Raw genomic sequence first — 26,437 nt, 5'->3', positions numbered from 1 at the left:
ACACAACCACCATTTTCACATTTCATCCATAGTCCTGAGTACAAACTTAGCCTATAGTTTGATTTTACCATTTTTTTAGTTGATCTTGCCATTTTTTAGTTGATCTTATAAATGATACATATTTTCTAAGAGATAAATACTAAAGCAAAGCAGATTCTTTATAGTTTTGCCTGATTCTGAAGTTAATGTACATTCATATTGTTTGCTATTGAGCAGTTGGATTTAAGATCCAAACAGATTTTTCACTGTGAAATTTGATATTGAATTACCCTCTTATGCCTTATGGTTGATAATTTAAATGCCAACTTTTTAAACAGATTTGTGCCTCTGGTCTGTACCCTCTTTTTCTGTTGTTTGCTATATATCTTGGATTCAAAACCCCTGACACATCTCTGTTTGTTCTGAGGTTATAAAAGGTCAGTTTACTTATCTATTTTATTAAGAATGCTAGCCCAGGGTGAATGGGGTGATCAGAAGGAAAGGATTCGTAGGAGAGCCCTAAAGGAATAGTGGGTGGAGACTAACAGTAAAAGAGAAGTTAACTCCTTTTTTTCCATTATTGATAGTCAGGTGGGGGAGGGCATAAAACATAGTTTAAATATTTTTAATTGATTTTATTTGCTGATTGCATTAACTTATAAGAGTAGAGACAGTATGATCAAAACAATATAGTTAGTACCTGAGTGAGTGAGTGTAGATTAAACCAGCAGTCCCCAACCTTTTTGGCACCAGGGACCGGTTTTGTGGAAGACAGTTTTTCCACAGATGGGGTCGGGGTGTCTGTGGGCAAGGTTGGAGTGGGATGGTTTGGGGATGAAACTGTTCACCTCAGGTCATCAGGCATTAGTTAGATTATCATAAGGAGCATGCAACCTAGATCCCTCGCAAGCGCAGTTCATAATAGGGTTTGTGCTCCTATGAGAATCTGATGCCACCACTGATCTGACGGGAGGTGGAGCTCAGGTGGTAATACTTGCTTGCTGCTCACCTCCTACTGTGTGGCCTGGTTCCTAACAGGCCACTGACCTGTACTGGTCTGCGGCCCAGGGGTTGGGGATCCCTGGATTAAACTATTTCCTTGCTTCCCTACCTTTGTCTCTCTCTTACCTGAACTATTTATTGATTGGTAAACTAAAATATTCTCATTGAAACAATGATTAAAATGTTCACAAATGAGGTACTTGCCCCTAGTATCTAAAACTTTTAATATAACAATCTAGATACATAAAACTGCTATAGATAGGGTTTCATATATGACCTCCTTGCATGAGATTGCACACGCTTTGTGTTTTTTGTTTGTTTGTTTGTTTTTGAGGCGGAGTCTCACTCTGTCGCCCAGGCTGGAGTGCAGTGGCGCCATCTCGGCTCACTGCAAGCTCTGCCTCCTGGGTTCACACGATTCTCCTGCCTCAGCCTCACGAGTAGCTGGGACTACAGGTGCCCGCCACCACGCCCAGCTAATTTTTTTTTTTTTTTTGTATCTTTAGTAGAGGTGGGGTTTCACGGTGTTAGCCAGGATGGTCCCAATCTCCTGACCTCGTGATCCGCCTGCCTCGGCCTCCCAAAGTGCTGGGATTATAGACATGAGCCACTATTCCCAGCCTGCACATGCTTTGTGAAGAGTTCATTCCAAATTACAGAATGAACGTTTTGAAGGCAGGATTTGAGAAGAAAAAATGTAGCTGACTCTGTGGTCCCAGCTACTTGGAAGGCTGAAATGGGAGGATCGCTTGAATCCCGGGGCAGGGTAGGGCAGTGGAGGTTGCAGTGAGCTATATTACCACTGCGCTCCAGCCTGGGTGACAGAGCAAGATCCTTTCTCAAAATAAATAAATACAATAAAGCAGGGTAAGAGGGATTGGAAGTGCTGGACATTGAGGGTAGACTGCCATTTTTAATAGAACGGTAAGCATAAGCTTCATTTAAAACAAGACATTTGAAGGAAGGCTTGAAAGAGGAGAGCAGGTTAGCCATTCAGCTGAGGAATGAGCATTCCAGGCAGGGGGTACAGCCGGAATAACTGCAGGAGTTTTCACAGTGTTTACAAGGAATTAAAAAGAGGTTAGTTGGTATGATTAGAGCAATAATTAAGAGAGGGAAGAGTGGCAGGAATTGGGAGTGTGAGAGATTTAATACAGTGTATCAGTTATCTATTGCTGTGTAACACACCACCTTAAAACTTAGTGGCTTAGCCAGGCACAGTGGCTTGCACCTGTAATCCCAGGTACTCAGGAGGCTGAGGCAAGAGGATCACTTGAGGTCAGGAGTTCAAGACCAGCATGAGCAACATAGTGAGAGCTTGTCTTTAAAAAAAATAAAAATTAGCCAGGCATGGTGGTGTGTGCCTGTAGTCCCAGCTACTCAGGAGGTTGAGGTGAGAGAATCGCTTGAGCCCAGGAGTTTGGGACTGCAGTGAGCTATGATCAGGCTACTGCACTGCAGCCTGGGTGACAGAGTGAGACTGTCTTTTAAAAAAATAATAAAAATATTAGCTTAATATAACTTGTTTTATTTGCTCACAATTTTGAGTCAGCCATTTGGGCTGGGCTCCACTAGGTGGTTCTTAGGCTGGTCTTGCCTCGTGTCATTATAATTGTTGGGGGGCTCACGTGGACCTGGATGGTCTAAGATGGCCTCCCTTCCTCTGTGTCTGGTAGTAGGTACTGGCTGTTGGCTGGACCTCTCAAGGTTTTATTTTATTTTTTCTTTTTAACACTCATCCACGTAGACAACCTACAAGGATTTTAGCCTGAATAGCTATTATAAAGATGAGGTTGTCAATAACTGAGATGTAAAGTGTGCTGGAGATCTCAGTGCAACAAGAAAGGACAGACTCCAATGCACAAATACTTTTTAAGCCTCTGCTTGTGTCACATTTGCTAACATTTCACTGCTCATGTCACATTTGCTGACACTTCACTTGGCCAAAGCAAGACCATGACCAAACCCAGTTTCACTGGATGGAGAAATACATTCCATCTCTTTTTTTTTTTTTTTTTTTTTTTTTTTTGAGACAGGGTCTTACTCTGTTGCCCAGGCTAGAGTGCACTGGCACAAACACAGGTCACTGCAGCCTGGATCTCCTGGGCTCAAGCCATCCCCCTGGCTCAGCCTCCTGAGTAGCTGGGACCACAAAAATGTGCCACCACGCTTTGCTAATTTATTTCTTTTTTGTAGAGGTGGGGTCTCACCATGTTGCTGAGGCTTGGTCTCAAACTCCTGGGCTCAAGTGATCCTCCTGCCTTTTGGCCTCCCAAAATGTTGAGATTACAGGCATGAGACACCATGCCTGGCCAGAAGCCACCTCTTGACAGGAGTGGGAAATCCAAATTATAAAGGGAAGGGTATACGAGATTGGATGAATGTGGCTATTAATCTACCATAAAGAAGGCCAAATCAGATGTGCCTTTGAAGGCCATTTGAGTGTAAAGGAAATTGAGTGGATAAAACATACTCAGTTTCTCCCACTATCCTCTCAACAACACAATTCTGATGCCAGGTCTGTGGAGATTTCTTCCCACCAGCAAGCAATTCTGAAGCAGACACCAGCTGGGTATCCTTTAATTCAATTCAATTCTGACTCTGTCTACCTGGAGATAGTATTAGATTACACTAGTTGAGGACTGGGTCCCACAAGACTGCATCCCACTTCCAATGCCCATTGAAAGCCCCAGGTTATTTTGCTTGTGCTTCTGACCAACTGGCTGTAAATTGGGGTTTCCACAGCCCCCTCCTTGGATTCAGTTAATTTGCTAGAGTGGCTTACAGAATTCAAGAAAACGTGTATACTGGCCTATTATAAAGGATGCAGATGAAAAGATGCATAGGCAAGGCATATGGGAAGGGATGCAGTGCTTCCATTAAGCCCCACCCTCCAGGAAACTCCACATGTTCAGCTATCCAGAAGCTCACTAACCCTGTCCTTTTGGGTTTTTATGGAAACTTCATTTGTGGGTGTGATTGATTAAATTGCTTGCCATTGGTGATCATTTAACCTTCACTCTCCTTCCTTTACCCTCCCAGAGGTTGGGGGGTGGGGCTGAAATGCCAGTTCTCTAATTATGCCTTGGTCTTTCTGATGACCAGCCTCATCCTGAAGCTGCCAACCATCAGCCGTCTTATTAGCATACAAAAAGACACATCACTTTGGAGATTCCAAGGATTTTAGTAGTTGTATGCCAGGAAAAGGAGAAGAAGACCAAATACAGTTAACTCTTGATCAAAGTGGGGATTAGGGGTGCTGGACCCTCACACACAATCAAAGATCCGTGTATAACTTTTTACTCCCCCAAAGCTTAACTAACAGTCTATTGCTGACCAGAGCCTTATCAATAACATAAACTGTTATTAACACATATTTTATATATTATATGTATTATATACTCTATTCTTACAATACAGTAAGCTAGAGAAAATAAAATGTTAAGAACATCATAAGGAAAATGTTATTTTAATTTTAAAATATTACTAAAATCATAAGGAAGAGAAAACACATTTACAGTACTGTACTTACATATGTTTACAAGACAAATCATCTGTGTGAAATGGCAGGCAACCGCAGCAGCAGACCTTAACCTATGGTACATATCATGCAATCAACTTTTTCTTGTAATGTCATGACATTTTCTCTGCTTCTTGGGAGCACTTCAGTGTCACTAGTCACACTTCTTACGCATCTCATGGTATTATTCAAGGTTTACAGTATTGTACTAAACACAGTGAAAAATAATAGAGAAGTCTCAAGAGATCGCTTTTTACTGAGATATGCAGTTTACTGGAGAGAGGAACTGGTCACTCAGGTGATTAGTGTCACATGCGCTTTAAGTGGATACTTGCAATACTTCACTCACTGCTAGCAACTGGAGGTGGCTGTGAAAATTGTACAGTAGCACAGTATATACTACAGTTAATTTTATGCAGTTTATGCAGTTACGATTTAATACTGCATCTTTGTTTACATTTCTTTTGACTGCAAATGGCACCATGTAAGTGTTTGTATAAATTTTGATAGATTTAACTTAAGATTTGTACATACTTTATGGTGTTAAATGATAAAATAAACTTAGTGTCTGCATATGTTTTATGCATTAATTCACGAATCTTAATTTTTTGGTATTCCTAGGTTATGCAATTTGCCATTTTTTTCCAAATTGTTGCAAATCTCCAAAATATTTTCCAATATATTGGAAAAAATATGCATATAAGTGGATCCATGTAGTTCAGACCTTTGTTGTTCAAGGGTCAACTATGTATTTGATAGTATCACAGGAATTCATTGAAGAATTTTAAGCAGAGGACTGATGTGATTTGACTTAGGTTTTTAAAGGATCATTCTGGTTGTAGTATTAAGAACAGATATGGGGGCAAGATAGACCAGTTGGGAGATCATTTTAGTAACTCAGACAATATATGATCATAGTTCAGACTAAAGTACAAGTGAAGATTATAAGATGTAGTTGGATTTTAGATGTATTTTGAAGGCGATGCTAACAGAATTTTCTGGCGGGTTGGATGTAAGGTATGAAAGAAATCAGTAACTATGAGGATTTTAACCTAAACAGCTGGAAGAATAGATTTGTCATTAACTGAGATATAAATGCTGCTGGAGGGCAGGTTTTGTGGGAAAGTGCTGGAGTTCAGTTTCAGGTGTCCATCAGCCATCTAAGTGGGAATGTTGAATAGGTAAGTGACATTTTTGAGTCTAGAGACTCTTAGAGTCATAGGATACTAAGGAGAAAGTTCTAGGCAGAAAATGTAATTAGGGAGAAGAAGAAAAGGAAGAAGATTGACCTATGAGAGAAGAGGAAAATCTAGAGAGGATGGTGTACTGGAAAACCAAGTATGGAAATTCTTCATAGGAGAAAGGAAACATCAAGTATATCAAATGCTGCAGATAGGTCAATAAGAAGAGGACTAAGAACTTCTCTTTGGATTTAGTAATTTGGAGATGATTGGTCACCTCAACAGAAACTTTTTAGTAGACCAATGAGATAAAAGCCAGTTGAGTGGGTTTGTGAATGGGAAGAAAATAATTTGTAGACAGTGAGTTTGAATAATCTTTATGAGTTACACTGCAGTAGGAAGAGGTAACTGGGGAAGTAACTGGTGAAGGGAATGGAGTCAAGAAGTTTATTTAAGACAGGAGAAATAAGATTTACATGCTGAAGGGGAAAATTCATTAGAAAAAATTTGTCAGTTTCTTATTTAATAAATAGCATTTGTTATGTGCCAGCACTATTCGAAATGTCACTGAAACACAGACTCAGGCACTCACCACTTGTAGAGTCCGATAACAATAGTGAGGTCTGGTATAAAGAGAGTGACTTTTTTTTCCAAAGCTAGCTTTGGGGAAGAAATACAGGCCTCCTGCCTTAAGGGTACCACTTCAGCTTTGGAGCAGAAAGCAGCTGCTTTTAAAAGGGAGCTTGGCATGAATGGCACGCAGTGGAGAAAGCAAACAGGTGAGGGTGCTTTATCTGCCGGGCAGTTGAGGTGGCAATCACTGGCACCTTCATGGGCAGAACTAGGTTGTAAAAGTGGCTGAGGCCAGGCACAGTGGCTCATGCCTGTAATCCCAGCACTTTGGGAGGCCGAGGCGGGCAGATCACCTGAGGTAGGGAGTTTGGGACCAGCCTGACCAACATGGAGAAACCCTGTCTCTACTAAAAATACAAAAAAAAAAAAAGATTAGCTGGGCGTGGTGGCAGGCACCTGTAGTCCCAGCTACTCGGGAGGCTGAGGCAGGAGAATGGCGTGAACCTGGGAGACGGAGCTTGCAGTGAGCTGAGATTGCGCCGCTGCACTCCAGCCTGAGTTACAGAGTGAGACTCCAACTCAAAAAAAAAAAAAAAATTTGCCGAGTGTAGTGGTGCATGCTTATAATCCCAGCTACTCAGGAGGCTGAGGCAGGAGACTCGCTGGAACCCGGGAGGCAGAGGTTACAGTTAGCCGAGATTGTGCCATTGCACTCCAACCTGGGCAACAAAAGCTAAACTCCATCTCAAAAAAAAAGAAAAAAGAAAAAAGTGGCTGAAACTCTCCAGGTCAAAGAGAGTTTCATTGCCAGTGTACTTTTTGTTGTAAATAGACTGTTGTCTCTCGAGGCAATCTCCTGGTGGGAGAGTTCCACTCTGGAGCTTCTAAGCACATGTCTGGTGAAGGGGAGGTAGCAGGTTATAATTGCATTTCTAAAGAGCTAAGTAGGAAGTGGGGTATAGGGGAAAAGGAGGAATGAGAAGAGAGAAAAAATAATTTAAAAATAACTCATTCTGTCTCTTAGATGGAGGTACTCAGTTACAGAAACACTTTATAAATATAAACTCATTTAATATAATAAGAATGAAACAGTGACTGGCCACTCAATATAAAGTAATATGGTGGGTGCTGTAAGGAGTTCAAGAATGTATAAGACACAGTCTCAGACTTAAGCACTCACAATGTCAAGTAAAAAATATATATATACCATAAAAATTAGAAAGTTTAGAAGTACAGAGAACTAGAAGGAGATTACTTTTAACAGGAAAATAAGGAATGTCAATATAAAGGTAGGCTTACTTGGACTTAAATTTATGTACGTTTCACTTCAAGCACAGAGCAGATAGAGAGTGTTTGTTTGTTTGTTTGAGATGGAGTCTCTGTTGCCCAGGCTAGAGTGCAATGGCACAACTTCTGCCTCCCAGGTTCAAGCGATTCTCCTGCCTCAGCCTCCCAAGTAGCTGGGACTGCAGGTGCACACCACCACACCCAGCCAGTGTTTTTTGTATTTTTAGTAGAGACAGGGTTTTGCCATGTTGACCAGGCTGGTCGTGAACACCTGACCTCGTGATTCCCCTGCCTAGGCCTCCCAAAGTGCTGGGATTACAGGCGCGAGCCACCGCGCCTGGCCAGAGAGTGCATTTTAAGGTAGGATGGGGACAGGGTTGGATATAGAAAGGAAAACATTTGTCTTCAGAAAAGACAACTTCAGAGATACTTTCTCTGTTACCGTAATTGTCATCTTCATGTTTATAGTCCTACCTCCTGTGTAAGAGTTAGAAAAAAAAGGAAAAGTGGGAGGGTGGGTGTGTATGTGTTAACTGTATGTGTGCATCTTCAATACCTAAAATACAGGGAGTCCTCTACTGGGCAGATATACTTAGGACCCTATCTCTGATTTAAAATCAGTTTGCTGAGCCATCCAGTATTATTTTTCAGATAAGTAAAATGGAAAATTTTGAGCTCTGTAAGCCCAGGAAATAGGATTACAGTGTGCCCTTTAATTCTCATTTCCTCTTAATGAAATGTGAACTGGTTGTTTGAAGTCTAAGGATATGTGGAGAATACAGACTGTTTAGATTGATACATGGGTGGAAGAATGTATTTTATGTTCAGTGGAAACTTGTGAAGAAAAGTTGATAGGGAATCATTTCTAAGGAGTGTAGAAGCCTAATTAAAGTTGGCCTTTTTATCCCCATTGGTGCCTCATGCACATTATCTGTTTGAAAAATCTAGGTATCTTTTTAATTATACCCTGATTGCAACTTCAGGGAAAAGATCTTTTCTGGGCTCCAAAAGTTCTAACAGAAAAGGGAATATGTATGGGTTGTTACATATGTATGTATGGTTGTCATATTATATACCAAATGAGCCTACCTTTATATTGGCATTCCTTATTGTCCAGTTAAAAGTTCGAGTTTCCAGGTGGTCAAGTTTACCTATAATCAAAAAAATACAAATGATAAGTGAAAATATGATCTCATTTTAATTATCAGATTAATCAAAATACAGAAGTTTGATACCTGGAGCTGGCACAGTCATTCACCTACACTGTTGGCAGTAGTGTAAATTGCTGCAGTCTTTCAGGAAAGCAATGTGTAATCTCTATCAAAGTGCAAAATATATACACTGATATACTGCTAGGAATTTACACTATCAGTATACCCAAAGAAGTTCACCAAGATATATACAAATATGTTTGTAATTTTAAAATGGAAAGAATTTGTTTTCATGCCCAGTTGAAGTTTAATGACAAATATCTTTGACGTTCCCTCACCCCCTCCCCAAAGGTGATGTCGCTTTCTTCCTTATTGAAGAACTGTATCCCATATTGTCCTATTTTACAATTATCAGTTGGGTTTACAATAAGTTTTTTTTTTCCCTAGAAACAGGGGCTTTTCATTTATTCTGTTAATAGTTGTCACTAGAGATGAGGTGTTCAGAATGAAAGATCGAGTATTCTGAGATGATTCTCACACAAGAGCTATTAGGAACATAATGGGCAACAGTAGGAATCTGTTAATTAAAAACAAATCTTTAAGAAGTAAGGACTGTTAAGAATTAGTATGTGAGAATGAAATGGGGGAAGTAGGTGGTCTAGAAGAAGCTTATTGTAACTGCATCTTCAGATAATTCTTTTAATTTCTAGAAACTCCATTTTCTTTTCCTTTTTTTTTTTTTGAGATGGGGGTCTCACTGTGTTGTCAGTGACTATTTACAGGCACAATCATAGTGCATTACAGCCTTGAACTCCTGGGCTCAAGCTGTTCTCCTCCAGCCTTCCAAGTATCTGGGATTACAGGATTGTGCTATTGTGCTTCCATTTTCATCTTTGAAGAATAGAACCAGGTCACAGAATTTGAGAGAGCAGCAGAGGAAGACAACTTTTATTACATATTTCCTAAACGAATGCTGCCTTTCCATTTTATATCATTGCATTTACATTTATCATTTATATGTTTTATCATACATATTTTACCAAATGTCATAGGTTATTTAATGAAACAGTTCCAGTTTTTGCCTGTTAATCTTATGTTTTCTCTAGTGCAAGAGGTGGCAAATTGCTGGCATCATTTGACTCAATACTGTTATCCACTAAATTAATTATATGCCAGATTACCTATGAGTTTTAGAGTTGGATGGAGGAAAAAAGCCCAGGCTAAAGTGCAGTGGCATGATCACTGCTCACTACAGCCTCCTTCTCCTGAGTTCAAGCCATCCTCCCACCTTGGCCTCCTGAGGAGCTGGGACTGCAGGTGTGCACCGCTACACCTAGCTAATTTTTTTATTTTTTGTAGAGTCAGGGTCTCACTATGTTGCCCAGTCTGCTCTCGAACTCCTGGGCTCAAGCAATCCTCCTGCCTTGGCCCCCCAAAGTGCTGGGATTACTGGTGTGAGCCACCACGCCCAGCCTTCAGTTGTCTCTTAAATGAAGATTCATATTGGAGAGAGTTGAACCTCGAGAGGCTCTAGTTTCAGTCCCACACAATTAGATATGTTCAGTTAACCTACCAGAGGTTTTATTTCTCATCTATAAAACAAGAATGTTTTGCTTGAGATAACCTCTCAAGATCTTTAGATTTCACAATACTCAGATGATACCTATACAGACATATAAAGATTGGTTTTAAAAATAAAATGGCCAGGCGTGGTGGCTCACACCTGTAACCCCAGCATTTTGAGAGGCTAAGGTGGGAGGATCACTTGAGCCCAGGGGTTCAAGACCAGCCTGGGCCACAGAGTGAGTCCCTGTCTCTACAAAAAAAATTTTAAAAATTAGCTGGGCATGGTAGTATGTGCCTGTAGTTCCAGCTCCTCGGGAGGCTGAGGTGGGAGGATTGCTTGAGCCCAGAGGGTCGAAGCTGCAATTAGTGGTGATTGTGCCACTGCACTTCAGCCTGGGCAACAAACCAAGACCCTGTCTCAAAAATAATAATAAAATAATGTTTTCTTTCAGAAAGAGACTTGCGTCTTTAACTTCTCATGCATTACTCATTTGTAGTCAGTTATATTTGATTTTAAAAGCAATTTCTTATCTGATTATAATTCATAAATTACAAACTACAGACAGTAAATGAGGGATTTTGCATAAACTGGAACAGCTCATGTATTGCAAACTCTAAATTTAAACAAAAGCCTTATAACTTTGGGTAGAGTGATTATTTGTTTTCAAATGCATTCGATCTAGGATTTCTTTATTTATTTGTTTATTTTGAGAAAGAGTCTCGCTCTGTTGCACAGCCTGGAGTGCAGTGGTGTGATCTTGACTCACTGCAACCTTCACCTCCCGGGTTCAAGTGATTCTCCTGCCTCAGCCTCCTGAGTAGCTGGGATTACAGGTGTCTGCCACCATGCCTGGCTAATTTTTTTTTTTTTTTTGAGACAGAGTCTTGCTCTGTCACCCAGGCTGGAATGCAGTGGCACCATCTCGGCTCACTACAACGTCTGCCTCCTGGATTCAAGCGATTCTCCTGCCTCAGCCTCCTGAGTAGCTGGGATTATAGATGTGTGCCACCATGCCCAGCTGATTTTTGTTTTTTTTTTTTTTTTTTTAGTAGAGATGGGGTTTCACCATGTTGGTCAGGCTGGTCTCGAACTCCTGACCTCGTGATCCGCCCGCCTCACCCTCCCAAAGTGCTGGGATTACAGGCGTGAGCCACCGCACCTGGCCTAATTTTTTATTATTATTATCTTGTTACTAGAGTTAGGGTTTCATCATGTTGGCCAGGCTGGTCTCAAACTCCTGACCTGAAGTAATCCACCCACCTCGGCCTTCCAAAGTGTTGGGATTACAGGCATGAGCCACTGCATGTGGCCTAGGATTTCTTTAAATGACTTTTAAAGTCCAATGTAATAAGTATTATTTCATATATAAGTTATTAATTTGCATATTATTTTACAGAAACAAAATCTTCCGTAAGTGGGAGTAGCATATCTTATTACATGACATTAATCTCTGGTTGTACTAATTAGTAAGTTGTAATATGAAATTAATAAAAATTTATAGTGAAATTGGTGTTACCGTATGATGTATATGTATACTTTTAAATGATGATGTTCACATAGACTGTATCTGTCAAAACTGATTATTTTCTTACAGACGTGAGAATTAAATAAACTTTGGACATAGACTGAATGCTTATTAAGCGGCAAGTGGTTCTGGAGTGCATCAGTCTGCATTCATGAAACTAAGCATGGATATAAAATTGAACATGGCTTGGTGCAGTGGCTCACACCTGTAATCCTAGTACTTTGGGAGGCTGAGGCGGGCGGATCACCTGAGGTCAGGAGTTCAAGACCAGCCTGGCCAACATGGTAAAACGTTGTCTCTACTAAAAATACAAAAATTAGCCGGGCATGGTGGCAGGCGCCTGTAATCCCAGCTACTCTGGAGGCTGAGGCAGGAGAATTGCTTGAACTCGGAGGCAGAGGTTGCAGTGAGCTGAGATTGTGCCACTGCACTCCAGCCTGGGCAACAGAGCGAGACTCCATCTCAAAAAAATAAAATAAAATAAAATGGAACATGGCTGAGAATACAGATTTCTTGAAATTTTGGTGGGAGAAAGACTTGGGCCACAAATATCCTGGACTTAGTGTCTTTTACAGAGAGAGTTTCCCATTAGATTCAATATCTTCTTTCTGTAGTTGCTGACCTGTATATAATTGGTGCCTCTGTAAAGCCTGTTACTTTTAAGTAGAGTTGTTTTTCGCGTTTAGCATAAATTGGCTGAGAGTTGTTACTGTTGACTGACCACTTAGGATTGGCCATGGGAGAAGACATAGTATAGTCATAAAAACCGTGAACTTGGATTTAGAATATCTGAGCTCCAGATTTAGCTTAACTTCTCACTAGTCCTCAGTCTTTAAAGAATTCCAACTTCTCATGAGCCTCACTTTCCTCGTATTTAAAATGGAATGATAGCTGGGCACACTTGCTTGCACCTGTAGTCCCAGGTACTTGGGAGTCCGAGGCAGAATCACTTGAGCCCAGGAGTTCAGGACTAGCCTGGCCAACATAATGAGACCGTCCCTATTCCCCCATCTCAAAAAACTTAAAAATTTGGAAAAATAAAATGGAATAATTGCTGCCTTACAAACCTCACAAGATAGTTCAAAAGCAGAGACCTTTAACCTGGAAGCAGATCTTTTTAGTACTTACACAGTTTTTGTTTGTTTGTTTGTTTGTTTGTTTTGAGATGGAATCTCGCTCTGTCACCCAGGCTGGAAAGCAGGGGAGTGATCTCAGCCCACCACAACCTCCACCTCCCGGGTTCAAGTGATTTTCCTGCCTCAGCCTCCCGAGTAGCTGGGACTACAGGCATGTGCCACCATGCCCAGCTAATTTTTTGTATTTTTAGTAGAGACGGAGTTTCACCATGTTAGCCAGGATGGTCTCCATTTCCTGACTTTGTGATCTGCCTGCCTCAGCCCCCCAGAGTGCTGGGATTACAGGTGTGAGCCACCGCGCCCGGCTACTGACACAGTTTTTTAATATCCACTGGGAATTTTGGTCACCATGAAAGCCTATTGCTAGATAGATATCGTCCTCAATTCTGACTCTCTGCCATTATCAGTGTGCATTATTGTTCTTATGCTGCTTTTTCCTCCCACTTGAGAGTGTCAGTCTTCTGAGGATAAAGATCCTGAAGCCCAAAAATACAAGCAGAAGTCAGTATGTATTCGTTGACACTTCAGATGGTATCTAAACAGAATGTTCTTCATTTCTAGTTATTTTTATTTTACCTGCCTAGTATAGATTTATGGTGTAAAATAAATTTTTATTGTGTAGCAACAAAAAACTTGGACCTCAGGATCATGGACTAACAAAAGAAAAGTAAATAGTGTTAGCCTTGATGATCTAAAGTTTCTCTCTCTCTCTTTTATTTATTTATTTTTTTTTTTTTTTGAGGCAAGTCTCGCTCTGTCGCTCAGGCTGGAGTGCAGTGGCACAATCTCAGCTCACCACAACCTGGGCCTCCTGGGCTCAGGTGATCCTCCCACCTCAGCCTCCCAAGTAGGTGGGACTATAGGGATACAAGCCCACCATGCCATGCCCAGCTATTTTTTTTTTTTAAGTTTTTGTAGAGATGGGGTCTCACCATGTTGCCCAGGCTAGTCTCAAACTCCTGGGCTCAAGCATTCTGCCCACCTCAGCCTTCCAAAGTGCTAGGATTGCAGGCGTGAGCCACTACACCTGGACAATCTAAAGTTTCTTAAAACACCACGAGTCTTATGGTAAAACTGTAATGCTCAAGTTTAGTTATTTAATCTTAAAATTAGATATGCAAAGGTATTTTCTGAGTATTCTTAATTATTTGAAAAATAGACAAATTTCAGCCTCCTTAGCATTTAGTTATTACCAGTAAAGACCAGTGGTTAAGAGTACATAAATAAGTACTTTATTATAAAAGAAGCCCTAATTACTAGGATATTAAACAGATTTTCTAAATTTAAATTATCCGAGATTAAACCCATTTCCTTTTTTGATAGGATTACTGTAGTAGTAGATTAGAGATGCTCTGAAGACATAGGGTATGCCGGATTTCAGCAGTCATTTAACAGAGACTTTTGTGATATCTTTGGGGGAAAGTAATAACTGATTATTTGTAACTGAATAAGTGAATGAATGAGTGAAGATTACTAATTTAGATAAATGTCAGCCTGGAACAAGGTCTCTAATGGCTTGCTTCAGGATACTCCCTGTCCAGTTCAACCTCTTCATTAATTCCTGGGCTAAAAATATTGACATGCTTAGTCAGTTGAAGATGTCAAACAGCTGAAAAGAATAATTAAAATTTTGAGCAACAGAGTTGGAATCTAGAGATATTAAATGAAAAGCAGAGGTCATCACATTATGTGATTCAGCTGTACCACATTTATGTGATTTATGGAAAGGGCAATTATTTTTAACAGTTTTCAGTTAAAGAAAAAGCAAACAGGATGCAAACTACATGCAACTAGGTTCACTAGCAAATCTGAGTTAGATACAAAAAGAATCTTAGATTTTAATCTAAATCAGACAAAGCTCTTGTTACATTGCAGTACATTTTAAGAATTAGGATGTCTTAGGCATTCTTTGAAATTAAAATTCAAGGAAGGAAGCATTAATATTACCCTATATTAGAATATTATATCAGAAATGTTAATATAATTACAACATAAAACACCCCAAGAGGAAACAAAGCTCCTAATAGTTGGAAAGAATGAATGGAATTCCTGATAATATCCCAATGTTTGTTTTGTTTATAAAAAGATACTAAAGAACATTTGTTATCAATTAATCGTGAATAGTTTTGTCTTACTAAAATTTTCCTCTCAACGTGCAAGACAAAGCGCTAAATTACTAGTAATTTTAATTAGGACTTTTTTTTTCTCATCCTCTACCTTACTGCTTTACAAATTCTATAATATCCTATAAAGCTTTAGCAGTCGTCTCAATTTAAACTTTTTTTTTTTTTGAGACTGAGTCTTGCTCTGTCGCCAGGCTGGAATGCAGTGGTGCGATCTCAGCTCGCTGCAACCTCCGTCTCCTGGGTTCAAGCAATTCTCCTGCCTCAGCTTCCCGAGTAGCTGGGATTACAGGCACATGCCACCACGCCCAGCTAATTTTTGTATTTTTAGTAGAGACGGGGTTTCACCGTGTTAGCCAGGATGGTCTCGATCTCCTGACCTCATGATCTGCCCGCCTCGGCCTCCCAGAGTGCTGGGATTACAGGCGTGAGCCACCGCGTCTGACCAATTTTAACTTTAAAATGTTTGCAAATAAAATTTTAATCAAATTATAAGAAAGTAAAAGTAATTTTGTTGGAATATATTAATGGAAAGATGGACAATGTTTATTTCCCAAGTGACTGCCAAAGTCAGCAGCAAACTAAAGATTATTCCATGTTGATTTTCTAAATAATGGCTTGAAAACAGAGGTTTTCCACATTTATTGCTTCTTAGTCGTATATGATAAATTTGTCTCCTAATTTTAATTTTGAATGATTTTTCCCCTTTGACATTTCTAATAAATTTAACCATGGGTAGACCATCTTTTAAGGTCCCTTTCAATTCTCATTTGGGATTTTGAATTTTTTAAATATATCTCCACTTTTTAATATAAGCATGTATTTGAGGTGATATGATTTATGCTTTTATTTCTTACTGACTCATCCAACAGATATTTATTGAGCCCATACTGTCCACCTATTACTGGAGAACTAGAAGTGAATATAGGGCCATGAGCTCCCTGAAGGAGTTCACTGTCTAGTAGGGGAGCTGAGATGTAAACAGATGGCAACAGTATATGAGGGGTATTTTCTCTTCACCAACTTCTAAATCTGGTTTTGCCCTATTTCTACTCTGCCCAGTCATTCATATCTATCCCCCTCAAACACTGCCTTTTTTTTTCCCCTCCAGTTAAAAATGACTTTGTCTTGCTAGGTGTGGTGTCTTGTGCCAGTAATCCCAGCCGCTCAAGAGGCTGAGGCAGGAGGATTGCTTGAGCCCAGGAGTTTGAGGCTGCAGTGAGCTATGATCACACCTGTGAATAGCCATTGCACTCCAGCCTGTGCAACAGTGCAAGACCTCGTCTCTAAAAATATAATGAAATAAATGAAATAAAAACAAGGAAATGACTTTGTCTTGTATAGACTTTAGGAAGCCTTATTTTGTGAACAATTTCAATCATTGTTGACCATTAAATAGGTGGTTGAACTGTGGCTCTTGGTCCTAATTTCACTTCTAAAAGTTTAGGAGTTTCCTGTGTTAATGTATCCACTTGAATGCTAGTAGGAAGTCTGTACTCAGATGGAGTACAGAAAGCTCAGTACAGGGTTTCTTCTCTTCCTTTTTGGAGTGAGTCACTTTATTGTTATATTTTTGATTTTTTAATAAAATGTTTCAAGCCAAGTGCAGTGGCTCACACCTGTAATCCCAGCACTTTGGGAGGCTGAGGTGGGAGCATCACCTGAGGTCAAGAGTTCCAGACCAGCCTGGCCAACATGATGAAACCCCGTCTCTACTAAAAATACAAAGATTAGCCAGGCATGGTGGCTCACGCTTGTAATCCCAGCTGCTTGGGAGGCTGAGGCAGGAGAATGGCCTGAACCTGGGAGGCAAAGGTGGCAGTGAGCTGAGATGGTGCCACTGCACTCCAGCCTGGGCGACAGAGTGAGACTTTGTCTCAAAAAAAAAAAAAGAAAAAAAGGCCAGGCGCGGTGGCTCACACCTGTAATCCCAGCACTTTGGGAGGCTGAGGCAGGCAGATCATGAGGTCAGGAGAGCGAGACCATCCTGGCTAAAATGGTGAAACCCCGTCTCTACTAAAAATACAAAAAATTAGGTGGGCGTGGTGGCGGGCGCCTGTAGTCCCAGCTACTCAGGAGGAGAATGGCGTGAACCCGGGAGGCGGAGCTTGCAGTGAGCCGAGATGGCGCCACTGCACAGCCTGGGTGACGGAGCAAGACTCCGTGTCAAAAATAAAAATAAAAAATAAAAAGTGTTTCAAATAGGTTAAGTATAAAGAAGTCAGGCCAATGAGCATGACATCTGTTGTCAAATTCTGATAAATAAAATCAAGATTTGAAGTCTTACAGGTATTCAAAGAATGAGTCATGTTTTGTGAAAACTCCTGAATTATAAAATGCAGTCAGCAGCACTTCAGATCTCCAGGAAATTATCAACTCCTCTTCCTCCCCACACTACTCCCCTGCCTCACCCCCAGACCCCTACTGGTTTTGGAAATATAAGAGAACATTATTTGTCACAAAGACTTGAGAGGAGGATGCTGGAACCCATGGATGCCATAGTGGCCAAAATGTCAAGAGTAACTGGTTAAGACCAGAGTCTCCAGGCATATTCCACCTCTCTCTGCTCTTTCCTCTTCTCCTTTTCGTTCCTCACTAGAGAGTGAGAACCCCAGCTGTATAGATATCAAGGGTAGGAATAATGCCTCTAGTACCCTGATGCCATTTGCACAGCACTCGTTTGATCCCATTCTTTTATAGCTTGGAATTTTTTTAAGTAAACATTGACATCTAAATTAGGATCTAAAGGGACATTAATTTTCTATACTTTCTCTATTAGAATTATCTGTTGACCCCAGTAGAAGGTATTATGTCTTCTTCCTTTTCCCCTTTGTGATTAGAATAATTACTGTCCCTGGTATACACCTATTGTGTATACATTGAATCAGCTCAATCAAGGTCTAGGAATAAGTTGTCTTCTGGCTCCAACTTGTGACAGTGAACATCTGCTTGTGCTAATTTTCAGGTCAGTACAGATTCTTATTCAGCTGTTGTGATTAATATAAGCCTGATATGAGGTTGGAGTCTTTAAAAGCTGTTTTGGCCTCAGCAGAATTGTTCCCTTAAAAATGTTCTTCCCGGGCCGAGTGTAGTGGCTCACACCTGTAATCCAGCACTTTGGGAGGCCGAGGTGGGAGGATCACCTGAGGTCAGGAGTTCAAGACCAGCCTGGCCAACATGGTGAAACCCCATCTCTACTAAAAATACAAAAATTAGCCGGGCGTCGTGGCATGTGCCTGTAATCCCAGCTACTCAGGAGGCTGAGGCAGGAGAATCACTTGAACCTGGGAGGCGGAGGTTGCAGTGAGCTGAGATTACACCACTGCACTCCAGCCTGGGCAATAGAGTGAGACTCTGTCTCAAAAAATAAACAAATAAAAAATGTTCTTCCCATCTGATGTAGACACAAGCACTGGGCCAAATAGCATATGAATACTGTATATGGCTTCATATTTGTCATCTTATGTTAAGTGTTGATACCAGGTTATAGAACTGTCTCTGGAAGATCCTTTTCTTTGGATCAAAATTCCAGCTTCTTTCCAATCATTCCTAAGTGACTGTTTTCCCCTTACTGCAGTTCAAAATATCTAAATTCGAAATCATAATTTTCTTTCCCAAAACAAAGCTGTTTTTCATCTTCCCTGTTTGAATTGCATCATCATTCTCTTAGGATGGAAACATAGGCCTTATCTTTCATTCATTCTTCTCCATCTCCAGTGTACAATCAACAAATCTTACTGGTTTCTCCTTCAGAAGTACTGCTAAGCCTTTTCTTTTACATTTCTTCTGCCACTACTCTACTTCTCCCTATCATGTTTTAGTAATCTCCACTCTGGTCTCACATCTCTTCTTTAAGCCTTTGACCTCTCAGGTTAAAACTACCAAAGAAGGCAAAATGCCTTAAAACATAATGTCTCAGGAAGAAATGAAAGGCAAGTTAATAGCAACTATGAGATCATCTAATCTACAGCAGAGTAAAATGTCTTTATTATTTTCTTCACCCTAAACTTCAGCTAATTCCCCAAATTCTCCTCCTCATTTATTCATTCACTCATTCAACAGTATTTTTAAGTATATGCTCTATACTGGTGTTAATAGCCGAATATTATTATTATTTCACTATCCTTTGGCAATTCTTCTTGTCTCTTCAGCTATCGTAGTTATGCTTTCTCTAGTTTTTCATCTCCAGCCTCAACCTTGCAAACTCATTTCCTATTTATTAGGTACTAAATCTTGATTCATTTTAAGCCCCATAAATCATACAAGTCCCACAGCTGATGACTGGCAGAGCAATGACTCAAGTCTGTCTCCTATGCAGACTAGCACTCTCCCAACCCCATCTTACTGTACTTACTTATAAGGCCTGTTGTCTGAGCTTAATGATGTCAAACAGCAGAATACTGTAGTTGTAGTTGTATTTTAAGAGAAAAGGTATAGCAGTGAGAAATTGGCTATTTGGATGCTTTTTGTTAACACATTTTAAGAAGCTTGGAAAGAGTTGGATTTCCATAAGTAGCCAGTTAATATCTATCATATCTGTTTTCACCTTCCTATTCTTTCTTGGTTACATCTCTTCGAGTCAGATGGCTATTCTTAAACAATTTTTGGAACCACAAGCTCTATGCAATTTAGTGGAAAATTAAGTAACAAAGAATGAAGCCTTTGTATGTGGGTTTTTGTATGTGGGTTTATCCCCGCTCCCAAGCCATCTATGGCTAGTAATACTGTGAAAAGAACAAATTGAGATAAATCCTTGTGGTTTTTGTTTTATTTTGTTTTTTGAGACAAAGTCTCGCTCTGTTGCCCAGGCTGGAGTGCAGCGATGCAATCTCGGCCCACTGCAACCTCAACCTCCCGGGTTCAAGCGATTCTCCTGCCTCAGCCTTCCAAGTAGCTGAGATTACAGGTGCACGCTACCACGCCCAGCTAATTTTTGTATTTTTAGTGGAGACGGGGTTTCACCATGTTAGCCAGGCGGGTGTCGAACTCCTGATATCCAGTGATCTACCCGCCTCAAATCCTTGTTTTTACATGGACTTGAAATAGCCCATCAAATGCCATTTTTCTTTTTTAACAATCTTCATATTTTCTGATAATATAGAAAATGTTTATTTTTCATAACTGAGACAACATACTTGGTATGTTGTTCACCTGGGATTTGGAAATGATAAAAGAGCTATTAACTAAGGATTTCAAGAAATGGTTTATGTACCTCTGATATTCATGGCATTCAGCCTGAAATAGCTCTTCGCTATGGTAAACAGCATTTTTAAAAGCAACATGGTTTACCTTATATATTACTTTCAAGTGGTAGTTTTCCAGCAATACAGAACTGAATTGTGATGCTTGGGGAAATTTTAATGATTTACTTTATACTTTTGAAATTTCTCAATATATATTTTTTAAGATTGAAGGTATGGCCTCACTTGGAAAATAAAACTTAAATCAACTGGTCCCCACTAGAGATTCTTTTTTTCTTTCTCATAAACCTATTATTATGAAAATGTTACAGCAACATGTATTATTTTCTCTTAAAAAAAAAAACATAATTGGGGACCAATAGTCAGTTGGCATTTCTAAACAGCACTGGTAGAATGATACCACCTGGAGAAGTTATAATTCCGGACAAAGTTACGTATTGTTTAAATCTGCCTATCCAACTTTATTAAAGGTAAACATACATTTTCTGTTGGGCCTTTGCAAATCCTGAAAACAATTGATTCTTTATGGACCTCAGGTTTGGAGACCACTATTCTATACTATTTCTCAGGACATTAAAAATGTTATTTTATTATACCATTTTATTTTTTAAAAATTTTTTTCTATTTTTTAAAAAACAAGAATCAGGTGAATCATTTTATTTTATGAAATAAGTTTTGGTGTGCCTGTCCAGTTGCTTTGTAAGTAGTACTTGGAAATTACCTGGCCCATCTTTGAGTCTGGAGGTGGTACTACCATCATGGCTTTATATGATGTTTCGCAATTTCAAAACAGCTCTCTGCAGCACCTTTGAGTCCCCTGGGTGGTACCTGACATTGTGGTACATGATTCCATTGAGGTAGGCAGTGCCTAAATAAGCAGTCTTTGTTACTTACTGTATTTCTTGGAAAGCAAGACATAATTTAGTGTCTAAAGGTCAGTGCCTGTATTCTTTCCTGAAATTTCATAATTCTGGCACTAAACAAAAGCCTCTCTTGCCCTCCTTTCTGAACTAATTGGTTCTAAGCAGTGAAATAAAGTACTTGCCTTATTTATATATTCATGTGACCACAGTAATTTCAAAAGATTTTAAACTTCTTTCCATTTCCTTGCTTTGTCATTTTTCTGTTCCTCCACCCACTGGCTGGTTATGGGGGTTCGCTTTTACATAAAGAGAGCTGCTGAAGTCAAACAAAATCTACGTCTTACTGAATCCCAGCAGGAAGTTAATGCAATTAGGGACTTTCTAGCTGAAGTGTGATTGCCAGGTGAGAGAGAACAGAAGAGACTTCTTGAGTAATGCACAGCCAACTGATTTGCCACATTTTATTCTTAATGCCTTCTTTGTAGATCTGTTCTCTGTTTTCAGTGACTACGGATGTTAATTGATTATTAGATTTATCTTTTTTCCTTGACTCAACTTTTATTTTCCCATCTTTTGCCACTTTCGGAAAAACTTATTCACTCAGTCATCAGACATCAGCATCAGGAAAGCCAGTCTGTGGGAACAGATAAAATTCCCTGGCCTTTGGACAGTTTTCCCCACTGGATCCTTCATGAATAAAATAGAGTGGAAAGAGAAGTAAGGAGAGCATTAGAGCATTAAGAATTTTATCCAGAAAGTAAAGTCATATTGATGACATCTGACAGTAGAGGTAGATTTTAATGATATGAAAGCCTCTGGAACTAGTATTGGCTTTTATTAAGAACATCTTTTGTCAAGGATTTGCTTCCGAATAATGGGGGAGGGTATACCATTGTATGGGCCATGAGTTAATAATCAAAGCTGCTTTTCCAGTGTTTAAAATGTGGTATAATAAAGAGTTTTTTTTTTTTTTGGCCGGGCGCAGTGGCTCACGCCTGTAATCCCAGCACTTTGAGAGGCTGAGGCAGGCAGATCACGAGGTCAGGAGTTCGAGACCAGCCTGACCAACCTGATGAAACCCCATCTCTACTAAAAGTACAAAAATTAGCCAGGCATGGTGGCGTGCACCTGCAATCCCAGCTACTCCAAAGGATGAGGCAGGAGAAGCTCTTGAACCCAGGAGGTAGAGGTTGCAGTGAGCCGAGATTGCACCATTGCACTCCAGCCTGGCAACAGAGCGAGACTCCATCTCAAAAAAAAAAAAAAAAAAAAAAAGATTTTTAAAAGACATCTTTTTCCCAGAAATTTTGGAAGGGTAAAATCTATTTCCCTGTGAAATTTTCAGCATCTCCCAATATTCAACAGTGTCTAACACAGTAAAGATGACTAGTATTAGGTTTGTATTACTGAGGAAAAAATATTTTGACAGAGATGATTTTGAACTTAATAGGTTTTTTTGTCTTTTTTATTACCCAGATTATATTTATTTAGCAATATGCAGATTTATTTAATACATTAGATTTTTTTTTTAATTTTCTTTTTAAAAAATAAAGATTAGAGACATGGTCTCACTATGTTCCTAAACTAGTCTGGAACTCCTGAGCTCAAGTGATCATCCTGCCTCAGCCTCCCAAAGTGCTAGGATTACAGGCATAAGCCACAGTACCCGACCATAAATTAGATTCCAATGAAATTTGTGTTCAGTTTTGTTTTTGTCTTAAGGGTATATTAAGTAAACTTCCATCAATGATGAGAAGTGTGAAAATACTCAGTGAAAAAAATAGTAATGAACAGCTCCTTTATAAAGTAATACCTAAGGTTTTTTTGTTTTGTTTCATTTATTTGTTTTAGGGACAGGATTTCACTCTGTCTCCCAGGCTGGAGTGCAGTTGCAGTCTCAACCTCCTGGGCCCAAGCTGTTTTTCTACCTTAAGCCTCCCCAAGTAGCTGAGACTACAAGGCATGCCCCACACCATACCCTGCTAATTTTTGCTGTTGTTAGTTTTGATAGAGATGGATTCTCTTTATGTTGCCCAGCCTGGTCTGGAACTCCTGGCTTCAAGCAGTCCTCTGGTTACCCAGGAAAGGGGTCCCAATCCAGACCCCAAGAGAGGGTTCTTGCATCTTGTCAGGAAAGAGTTAAAGGCGAATCCATAAAGTGAAAGCAAGTTTATTAAGAAAGTAAAGGAATAAAAGAATGGCTGCTCCATAGACAGCAGTGGCTTGAGCTATTCAACTAAGGATATGTATTGTTACTTCTTGATTATATGCGAAACAAGGGGTGGAATATTAATGAGTTTTCTGAGAAAGGGGTGGGCAATTCCCTGAACTCAAGGTTCCTCCCACTTTTAGACCATATAGCGTAACTTCTGGACGTTGCCATGGCATTTGTAAACTGTCATGGCACTTGTGGAAGTGTCTGTTAGCATGCTAATGCATTGTAATTAGCATATTTGGCTGGCGTCTTTACTGCAGCCTATTTTATCAGCAAGGTCTTGATGACCTGTATCTTGTTCTGACCTCCTATCTCATCCTGTGACTTAAAATGCCTAACTTTCTGGAAGTGCAGCCCAGTAAGTCTCAGTGTTATTTTACCCAGCCCCTATTCAAAAGCCTCTGATACTCTGCCTTGGCCTCCCAAAATGCTGCAGTTACAGACATGAGCCATTGTGCCTGGCCTAAAAGTTTCTTTCCTTTTTTTCAAAGGAAATCTTCCATGTAATCAAATAAAATATCCCTGCTACATATCTGGATAGTTTTTTAGTTAAAGAACAGATTTTCTCAGTCTGGGACCTAACTTGACTTTGTCACTGAAATGTTGATTTAATTCTCACCTTCTTCTATATTGTCAAGTTGATTGCTTATATTAAAATAAAGCAGGGATTTGCAGATAACTTTTTTTATAAAGGGCCAGATACTAGATATCTTAAGCTTTGAGGCCCTTGTATGTTCTCTGTAATGTATTCTTTATTGTTTTTTACAACTCCTTAAAAATGTAAAAATATTTTGTAGCTCTTTTGTACAGGCCTTAAGAAAATAGGCAGAGGGCTTTAGCTTGCTAACTCTAACTAAACAATTACTTTTTAATCAGTTGCTTTAAAAAAGAAAAAGTACAGACCCAAATGTGAAAGGTTATTTTCTTAAGGTAAAATTATAACTCATGTACAAATTGGGCACACAGAGAATTTTAGCTCACTAATTAATGAAAGAACCAATAAAATGTTAAAATCAGTCCAAATGAGAATTGGACTCAAAGAGATTTATATTCTCTCCCAGACAGAATTCATTTACATTGTGATATGGTTTGGCTATGTCCCCACCCAAATCTCATCTTGAATTGTAGTTCCCATAATCCCCATGTGTCGTGGGACCCAGTGGGAAGTAATTTAATCATGAGGGAGTTACCCTCATGCTGTTCCCGTGATAGTGAGTTCTCATGAGATCTGATGGTTTTATAAAGAGCAGTTCCCCTGTACATGCTGTCTTGCCTGCCGCCAAGTAAGACTTGCCTTTGCTCCTCCTTCGCCTTCCACCATGATTGTGAGGCCTCCCCAGCCATGTGGAACTATGAGTCCATTAAACCTCTTTTTCTTTATAAATGACCCAGTCTTGGGTATTTCTTCATAGCAGTATGAAAATTGACTAATATAGTAAATTGGTACCAGTAGAGTGGGGTACTGCTATTAAGATACCCAAAAATGTGGAAGTAGTTTTGAAACTGGGTAACAGAGGTTGGAACAGTTTGGAGGGCTCAGAAGAAGATAGGAAAATATGGAAAAGTTTGGAACTTCCTAGAGACTTGGAGGGCTCAGGAGACAGGAAGATGCAGGAAAGTTTGGAACTTCCTAGAGTCTTGTTGAATGGCTTTGACCAAAATGCTGATAGTGATATGGACAATAAAGTCCAGGCTGAGATGGTCTCAGATGAAGATGAGGAACTTGTTGACAACGAGAGCAAAGGTGACTCTTGTTATGTGTTAGCAAAGAGACTGGCGGCACTTTGCCCCTGCCCTAAGGATCTGTGGAACTTTGAACTTGAGAGAGATTATTTACAGTATCTGGCAGAAGAAATTTCTAAGTGGCAAAGTGTTTGAGAGGAAGCAGAGCATAAAAGTTTGGAAAATTTGCAGCCTGGTGATGCAAAAGAAAAGAAAAACCCGTTTTCCGCTGAGAAATTCAAGCCTGCTGCAGAAATTTGCATAAGTAACAAGGAACTGAATGTTAATCACCAAGACAATGGGGAAAATGTCTCCAGGGCATGTCACAGACCTTTGCAACAGCCCCTCCCATCACAGGCCTAGAGGTCTAGGAGGAGAAAATGGCTTCGTGGGCCAGGCCGAGGACCCCCCCTGCTGTGTACAGCCCACAGGTTTGGTGGTCTGCATCCCAGCTGCTCCACCCTTAACTAAAAAGGGCCAAGATACAGTTCAGGCCATGGCTTTGGAGGGTGAAGGCCCTATACCTTGGTAGCTTCCATGTGGTGTTGAGCCTGGACACAAAAGTCAAGAATTGAGGTTTGGGAACCTCCACCTAGATTTCAAAGGATGTATGGAAACGCCTGGGTGTCCAGGCAAGTTTGCTGCAGGGGCAGAGCCCTCATGGAGAACCTCTGCTAGGGCAGTGTGGAAGGAAAATGTGGGGTTGGAGCCCCCACACAGAGTCCCCACTGGGGCACTGCATAGTGGAGCTGCTAGAAGATGGCCACCATTCTCCAGACCCCAGAATGGTAGATCCACTGACAGCTTCCACTATGCACCTGGAAAAGCTGCAGACACCTAACGCCACCCCATGAAAGCACCGAGGAGCAGGGCTGTACCCTGCAAAGCCACAGGGGTGGAGCTGCCCAAGGCCATGGGAGCTCACCTTTTGCATCAGTGTGACCTGGATGTGAGACATAGAGTCAAAGGAGATCATTTTGGAGCTTTAAGATTTGACTGCCCTGTTGGATTTTTGGACTTGTATGGGGCCTGTAGCCCCTTCATTTTAGCCAGTTTCTCCCATGTGGAATGGGTGTATTTACCCAATGCCTGTACCCCCATTGTATCTAGGAAGTAACTAACTTGCTTTTTATTTTACAGGCTCATAGGTGGAAAAGACTTTGCCTTGTCTCACGTGAGACTTTGGACTGTGGACTTTTGAGTTAATGCTGAAATGAGCTAAGACTTTCGGGGACTGTTGGGAAGGTGTCAACAAAAAGAGTCATACTCTGTAAAATATTTGAATAGATTTATTCTGAGCCAAATATGAGTGACCATGGCCCATGACACAGCCCTCAGGAGGTTTTGAGAACATGTGCCCAAGATAGTTGGGTTGCAGCTTGGTTTTGTACA

At 40.3% G+C, this 26,437-nt stretch overlaps 1 protein-coding gene across 14 annotated transcripts in view; it reads left to right on the top strand.

The window, feature by feature from the left end:
• The window catches only part of TMCC1 (transmembrane and coiled-coil domain family 1), a 243,445-nt gene that overhangs the window by 169,235 nt on the left and 47,773 nt on the right, over positions 1–26,437 (top strand). The window lies entirely within an intron of this gene.

This window comes from Gorilla gorilla, chromosome 2 (genome assembly GCF_029281585.2).
Source record: "Gorilla gorilla gorilla isolate KB3781 chromosome 2, NHGRI_mGorGor1-v2.1_pri, whole genome shotgun sequence".
NCBI lineage: Eukaryota > Metazoa > Chordata > Mammalia > Primates > Hominidae > Gorilla > Gorilla gorilla.
This window is presented reverse-complemented; position numbering and strand designations above follow the sequence as displayed.